This window comes from Ranitomeya variabilis, chromosome 3 (assembly GCF_051348905.1).
Source record: "Ranitomeya variabilis isolate aRanVar5 chromosome 3, aRanVar5.hap1, whole genome shotgun sequence".
In the NCBI taxonomy this organism is placed as follows: Eukaryota; Metazoa; Chordata; class Amphibia; order Anura; family Dendrobatidae; genus Ranitomeya; species Ranitomeya variabilis.
The window spans coordinates 525405023-525414051 of record NC_135234.1 but is presented as its reverse complement, the minus strand read 5'-3'; positions in this window follow the sequence as shown (position 1 = coordinate 525414051).

Genomic DNA, 9029 nt, shown 5'->3' with positions numbered 1-9029 from the left:
ATATACACATTACACACACAACTCTGCACTGTATATACACATTACACACACAGCTCTGCACTGTATATACACATTATACACACAGCTCTGCACTGTATATACACATTACACACAGGTCTGCACTGTATATACACATTACACACACAACTCTGCACTGTATATACACATTACACACACAGCTCAGCACTGTATATACACATTATACACACAGCTCTGCACTGTATATACACATTACACACAGGTCTGCACTGTATATACACATACACACAGCTCAGCACTGTATATACACATTATACACACAGCTCTGCACTGTATATACACATTACACACAGCTCTGCACTGTATATACACATTGCACACACAGCTCTGCACTGTATATACACATTACACACAGCTCTGCACTGTATATACACATTATACACACAGCTCTGCACTGTATATACACATGGAGCTCTGCACTGTTATACACATTACCCACACAACTCTGCACTGTATATACACATACACACAGCTATGCACTGTATATACACATTACACACAGGTCTGCACTCTATATACACGTTATACACACAGGTCTGCACTGTATATACACATTACACACAACTCTGCACTGTATATACACATTATACACACAGCTCAGCACTGTATATACACATTATACACACAGCTCAGCACTGTATATGCACATTACACACACAGCTCTGCACTGTATATACACATTACACACAGCTCTGCACTGTATATACACATTACACACAGGTCTGCACTCTATATACACGTTATACACACAGGTCTGCACTGTATATACACATTACACACAACTCTGCACTGTATATACACATTATACACACAGCTCAGCACTGTATATACACATTATACACACAGCTCAGCACTGTATATGCACATTACACACACAGCTCTGCACTGTATATACACATTACACACAGCTCTGCACTGTATATACACATTACCACAGCTGTGCACTGTATATACACATTACCACAGCTCTGCACTGTGTATACACAATACTCACAGCTCTGCACTGTATATACACATTATACACACAGCTCAGCACTGTATATACACATTATACACACAGCTCAGCACTGTATATACACATTGCACACACAGCTCTGCACTGTATATACACATTACACACAGCTCTGCACTGTATATACACATTACCACAGCTCTGCACTGTGTATACACAATACTCACAGCTCTGCACTGTATATATACATTATACACATAGCTCTGCTCTGTATATGCACATTGCACACACAGCTCTGCACTGCACTGAACATGATTGGTGTAGAGCTATGTGTGCGGTGCGTAGCATGTGCCATGCAGAAACTTCTCAGGCCGGGTGCACACGACCCAGAAGTAGCAGCACCTTGGACACAGCACTTGTTCACTGTGTCCAGAACGCTGCCGTCTCTTAACGCAGGTGAATCTGCATGTGTTTACTGAACTGTGCGGATTCACCGCATTCAATACATTGTACGGGTGAAATTTAATTTTCAGAGACTCGGTTCTCCGCAAGAGAAATAGGTATGCTGCGGTCTGGAGAGACGTGCCGCATGTCCGTCTCCGCTGGTGATCGGCAGGCATCTGTGCACGCATAGTGGGCATATGATTTCTTGAAATCCCATCCACGATGCTGTAACATTTGGACACTGCAGGTTAGACGCTGCACAAGTATGTAGCGTCTAACCCGCAGCGTTTACTGGTCGCCTGCACATACCCTCACAATAATGCTGATGTTGAAAATCTTATACTGCATGCGCCTTGCAACCAAACTGCACCCAGTGCAATTGCAGGTCAGGTACAAATTAGGCCTCTTTCACACTTCCGTCTTTTTGTTTCCGTCAAAATCCATCATTTTGTGAAAAAAACGGATCCAGCAAATGTTGCTGCTGGATCCGTTTTTTTCTCTTAGACTTAGGCTACTTTCACACTAGCGTTTTTTGCAATACGTCGCAATGCGTCGTTTTGGCGAAAAAACGTATCCTGCAAAACTGCTTGCAGGATGCGTTTTTTCACCATTGACTAACATTAGCTACGCATTTGCCGTGTTGTGGTGGACCGTCGGATGCAAAAAACGTTACATGCCCCCACCTCCCCGCACCTCACAATGGGACGGCGGATGCGCTGGAAAAATACATCCGCTGCCCCCGTTGTGCGGCGTATACAACGCTAGCGTCGGTAACCTCGGCCCGACGCACTGCGACGGGCCGGGCCCGACGCTAGTGTGAAAGTAGCCTTAGACTTAGTATTAGCGACGGATTGTGACGGATGGCCTTCCGTTTCATCTGTGTTTGACGGATCCGTCGTAAATTCTGTGTCCGTCGCCCGGAGACAACAGACATACTAACCTTTTTTTCTGTACGTCGAAAAATCGGACAGCGACAGATCCTGCGCTGTCCGTTGTTGGCTATAGTGGAAGCCTATGGATGCAGGATCCGTTGCTGTCCGTCAAAAGACGGAATCCAGCGTCGGATTCCGTTTTTTGAAACTGAGCATGCCTGGGAGAATTTCTAATTCCTGTAATTTAACCCATTTTTCCATTCAGGGGAAAAAAAAACCTCTCAGCTGCTGCGACGGATCCTTAAAAAAAAACGGATCCACTGCATCAGTTTTTTACAATCTGCACAGGATTCGTCTACACCTATCGGAATAGCAAGGTGACATTAACCCTTCATTACCCCATATCCCACCGCTACAAGGGAGTGGGAAGAGAGAGGCCAAGTGCCAGAATAGGCGCATCTTCCAGATGTGCCTTTTCTGGGGTGGCTGGGGGCAGATGTTTTTAGCCAGGGGGGGCCAATATCCATGGACCCTCTCCAGGCTATTAATATCTGCCTTCAGTCACTGGCTTTACCACTCTGGCGGAGAAAATTGCGCGGGAGCCCACGCCAATTTTTTCCGCGATTTAACCCTTTATTTTACAAGCTACAGCGCCCAAATTTTGCACATACACACTACTAACAGTAGTGTGGAATATGCAAAAAAAAAAAAAGGGATGTGAGATGGTTTACTGTATGTAAACCATGTCTCATATCCTGTCGGGTTTGGGAAGGAGAAATGAAAAGCCGGCAATTGAATTACCGGCTTTTCTATAGAACATCGATGCGTATTTCTCGCAAGTCACACTGCTGGTCTGTGTGTAATCCGTATTTTTCTCACCCCCATAGACTTTCATTGGCGATTTTTTAGCACAATACGGTGACAAACGCAGCATGCTGCGATTTTCTACGGCCGTAGAAGACCGTATAATACAGATCCGTAAAATACGGCTGATAGGAGCTGGGACATAGAGAATCATTGGGCCGTGTGTTATGCGTATTTTACGGATGTATTTTCTGCGCTCATACGTCCGTAAAACTCGCTAGTGTGATGCCGGCCTAAGGCTGTGTTTACACGGTGCTTTTTTGTGGCATTTTTTTTGCACGGAATTGACCCTAAAACACTAGGGAATCCTTATGCCAGCAAAGTCTTGTATTGTCTGGTGACATCAAGGCCATGTACATGTCAGCGTGGCAAACACTGGAATAACCAAATACTCACCTTCACGCCTCATCCCTGATGCCCATGTCACCTGTAAAAGAGAGAAAATTATAAACCACCATATCCATCACCTATCCGCCATAATCCATACTGTCCCACGACAATTCGGATCACTTGTAGAGCAGTCTCATCAGCTGATGTGACTGCTGTACCCGGCAGTCGCCTACACGCTGACCGGAGCTTGCAATCGCTCCTGCAGTGTGTAGCGCTGACCTGCAGTGAGAAAGTTCACCGGAGTTCATCAGCTGATGAGCCCTACTAACCTCACCTACGGCACCAAAGGCTGTCAATGAATTCATCGGGGTTCATCAGCTGATGAACTTCTGTGACCTTTCTCACTGCAGCTCAGCGCTACACACTGAAACAAGAGCGATTTAATCCTATGTCGGTGTGAACCTGGTGTCCTCGAGAGCAGTCACATCAGTCATCAGGATCGTCTTGGGACATTATGGATTTTCTCTTCACTTCGGACAGGTGAGTATTGTTGTTGGTTTTTTTTACAGGGGACAAGGGCATCGGGGATTAGGTGTTTAAGTCTAGTATAATTTTTTTTATATAAATGTGTAAAACCGTGTGGTCAATTGTTTCAAATAAAGGAATTTATTCTTTGTGTTTTTTATTTACAATTTTTATATGGAGTTAGTCATTGGGGTGTCTTATAGATGCCTCTCCATTACTAACCCCTGGGTTTCATGCCAACACAAAGCTGGCATGAACCCCGCCAACCCTATTAACCCACTTGCCACCGCATCAGGGCATGTGGGAAGAGCGAGGCTAAGGACCAGATATGGTGTACCTTATTGATATGTCATTTCTGGGGTGGCTGAAAACTGATGTTTTTAAAAAGTCTGGGACGGGGCCAATAACCATTGTTTTTTCCTAGGCTATTATGCATAGGGAGACGCTACGTCAATTTTTTTCTGGGTTCCCCACTATAAACTAACCAGTAAAGGCTAAGCACACATCTGTGAGCTGATATTTATAACTTGGGAATCTTTGGCTATTGGCTTAATACCAGAATATTAGCATCAGCCATCCACTTTCCCTCTGCTGATTCAGAAAATTATGCGGAAGCCAACGACATTTTTTTTTATTTTTTAAGTAAAAAAATAAATGTCAGCATGGGAGCCCGCCGATATGAACTCGATTAACTCCACGTGCTTCACCGACGAGTATTGTGGTGCACGCCGAGTCCTGCCAGTTGCTGTTTGGTTACAGCCTATGTAGGTTAATTCTGTGAATGCTCATAAATAGGCTGGTGACAATGTGGGACATCGCTTTAACCCCTGGATTACACTCGAACCTAGGGTGAGTATATTGGGTTCATTTAAATGATTAAAGAATGTGTCTGTTTTATTTCAAATAAAGTGTTTTATTCTTAGTGTGTGTGTGTGTGTGTGTGTGTGTGTGTGTGTGTGTGTGTGTGTGTGTGTGTGTGTGTGTGTGTGTGTGTGTGTGTGTGTGTGTGTGTGTTTATTTAACTCTTTACTTACAGGTTTAGTAATGAGGGTGTCTGGCTGACACAACTTCATTACTAAACTTAGGGCTTGGTGTCAGGAACAGCTGCTGACACCAACCCCAATCCCATTACCTTGATGGGACTGCATCGGGGCATTGGGAAGAGCCTGAGCTAAGTGCCAGAATTAGAACTTCAAATATGAAGTACCATTTCCGGGGCAGTTGAAGACTGGAAATTTTAGCCTAGGATGGGGAAATTAAGCGTGAAAAAGAAGGGGTTGAACAAGAAAATTACATCACATAATTTTTTTAAATTCTCAAATATCTTTCTTTAGCTCCAAAAACCATTCAATGCTGTACTAAAATGCGCCAAAAATGCCCGTATTTTTCGCTGTCAACAAATTCCCAGAGATGCAGAAATTTCTGCAATCAAATACTCCACATGTGCACATAGCCTTAGGGTTCGTGAAGACAACTGTATTTTCGGCCTTTGGCTTCAAACCGCATCGGACCAGTGTTATGCTATAGGGCTGTACAGTGTCTGTCCGAGGAAAAAATATCCAATATTCAGATCGCACTCAACCATACAAGTCTACGGGTCTGTGGAAAGCATTGGACTGCACTCGGATGACAACTGAGTACAGTCCGATGATTTTCATGGACTGGCAGACTGGAGAAGATGGAGACGTTTTTTTTTCCATGTTCTCCTAATGCAAGACAATCAGATCACACTGTTATCAACATCTGATCAGAGTGTGATCAGTATAATCGGCTTGATTTTCTCAGATTGTGTCCCTAGCCTAACATTGAAGTCTATGGCAAATGGAGGTAAACAAAAACCAGTTTGCATCAGTGTGGGCTTCCTTTTTTTGGCTTATAACAAAAAGAAATGCTAATGTGAACTTGGCATTAGGATGTGTTCACACTACATCTTTTTTCACTGTTTTTTGCATGGAAAATACCATAGAAAAAGCTTAAAGAATTAACATATTAGTTTCTATGGACAAACCATTTGCTGTTCATATATTCAGGCTTTTAAGCTTCTTTTAAGTGTCTTTTAGACTTTTCAGGCTTTCAAAAGAAGCCAAGTAGTTTAAAGACATAATATTCTTTCTACAGCCATCTGCTCAGTACTTAAAGGGAACCTGCCTTGTCATTTTTAGTAACTAAATTGTCCTCAGTGATGTGTTAGTAATGCAGTGTGCATCACTACTACGTTGTTTTCAATCAAAACGGTCCGTATTCATCTCCAAAAATCAATTTGTATAGTTATATGGTACCTTCTCTTTCAGTCATAGAGGTGGCACTTCATTTTCTTTCAGTCACACGCTTGTCGTATTTTTGTCGACGCCCCGCACTTTGATTGATGTTTCGGGGTGCGCCGACGTCACAGGAATCTACTCTAAAATCCCGCGCTTGCGCAGTGTCGAGCAGCTCCCCGCACATGTGCAGTGACGAGCGGTTCCCCACGCATGAGCACAGTATCTTGGTGAACTTAACCAGCTTCATTGACTGTGTGTGCATCCGCCGGAGCCCCTGCAAGTCCCGGGCTCTGTGACAACGCTCGTCACTGCACATGTGCGGGAAGCAGTTCGACACTGCGCAAGATTTTAGTGTAGATTTCCGTGAAGTTGTCGCACCCCGGAACATCAATCAGAGTGCATGGGCGTCAAAAATATGACGAGCCTGTGGATAAAAGAAAATTAAGCGCCACCCCTATGACTGAAAGAGAAGGTACTATATAACTATGCATGGTGATTTTTGGAGATGATTACAGCGCCATTTTGACTGAAAACAACTTGTTAATGATGTACATTGCATTACTAACACCACACTGGGCACAGTTTAGTTGCTAAAAATGATGTGACAGGTTCCCTTAAGGCTGTGTGCCCACATTACGTTTTTTATGCGTTTCTGCCGCATTTTTGCCACAGCGGAAACCCTAAAAAACGCTTAAAACACGCATTCCCATGCAATCCTATGGGATTCCGCAGTTGCTGTGCCCATGCTGCGGATCTTCCCGCTGCGGAATCGCATAGCGGTAAAATCCGCAGCATGTTCATTATTTCTGTGGAATAGCCGCGATTCCGCAGCCAAAGGATTGCATTGAAACACTCACTTTATGCATGTGGCTATGCCTACCATGCGTAAAGTGAGCGCTTCATGTGCGGATGCTACCCGGGTCTGGAGGAGAGGAGACTCTCCTCCAGACCGTAGGTACAATATCCCTGTAAAAAAAAAAAGAATTAAAATAAAAAATAGGGATGTACTTACCTTCTGATGGCCCCCGGAGTCCTCCCGCCTCTCAGTGGTGCACGCGGTGGCTTCCGTTCCCAGGGATGCATTGCGCAAATCACCTGAGATGACGTCGTGGTCACGCGACCGTGATGTCACAAAGGTCCTTCACGCAAAGCATCCCTGGGAATGGAACGTACCGGGAGCGCCGCTGAGGAAATCGGCCGACGGAAGGTGAGAATAACCATATTTTTTATTTTTTTTATTATTTTTAACATTCTATCTTTTCTATTGATGCTGCATAGGCAGCATCAATAGTGAAAAGTTGGTCACACTTGTCAAGCACTATGCTTGACAAGTGTGACCAACCTGTCAAACTTTTCCAAGAGATGCTTCAAATCGCTTGGAAAATGCAAGCATTCTGCAAGCTAAAAACGCTTGCAAAACGCTTGTGTTTTGCGGGAAAACGCATGTGAATTCCGCATGCGTTTTACCGGTGGCAGGGTGTTGCGGAAATGCTGTGGACATTTCCACAGCATTTCTTCAACGTTGGCACATAGCCTTAAACTATGAAGGCTCATTCAGAAGTTCATGCACATTGAAATCGGACCACAAGGCACGAACTGGCCGCGGCTCTCCCGATTCTAGCAGGACAGCCTCATAGAAATACACGAAGCCATCCGATCTAGGATCCATGTGCACAGATGTCTAAATGAGCAATAAATCAATGGGAAGGGTAAAATGATGCCTGGAACATATCTTGGTGGGTTTGCATTTAATTTATGCTGCAAAAAAAGAAATGTATTCTTCATTGCTTAATGGAGTTCAATAAATGTCTGGAAAATGCTGCAGGACCATTCAGAAGACGATCAAAAGAAGCAGAGGAAAAAGATGCTTCAGGTTTACCAAATTCCACAAGAAAGACAAGTTTTTTAAAGGAACCTGTCACCCCCCCAGGCGTTGTTAACTAAAAGAGCCACCTTGTGCTGCACTGATGTTGCACTCTGACAAGGTGGCTCTTTTAGTTCGGGTCCCTGGCACTGCTGCAATAATCGCTTTTGAAGTTTGTTCCCCATACCTGTGAAATCGTTTCGGGGGCAGGTCTTTCCCCCCGAATCCAGACGCCTCACAGCCATCACTCATGGCCTCTGTGCGCCGGGCGCCGCCTCCTCTCCTTCATTAGACGTCCCCGGCGCCTGCGCTGTAAGTTCGAAGGGCAGCGCAACTGCGCATGCCCGAAAAAAAAAAACAACAGCGCAGGTGCCGGGGACGCTAATGAAGGAGAGGAGGTGGCGCCGGGCGCGCAGAGGCCATGAGTGACGGCTGTGAGGCGTCTGGATTTGGGGGGAAAGACCTGCCCCCGGGAAGATTTCACAGGTATGCGGGACAAACTTCAAAAGCGATTATTGCAGCAGTGCCAGGAACAAGAACTAAAAGAGCCACCTTGTCTGAATGCAGCATCAGTGCGGCACAAGGTGGCTCTTTTAGTTACAAATGCCAGGGGGGTGACAGGTTCCCTTTAAACATGTGTTCTGCTCGAAAAACCGTTATTGAATGTCAGAAAAAGATGCGGTGTGGACACACCGTAAGGGTATGTGCGCACACAGGCTCGGACTGGCCCACAGGGTAACAACCCCACTGTATGAGCAGTACTTGGCATAATTCACTTGATTCACTCTGTACAGAAAAAAGCAAACTACCCAGTTCATTTTTATATAGAGATATAGGTAAATTTGTGAACGAAGGTAGTATAATATTTGCATACAGGT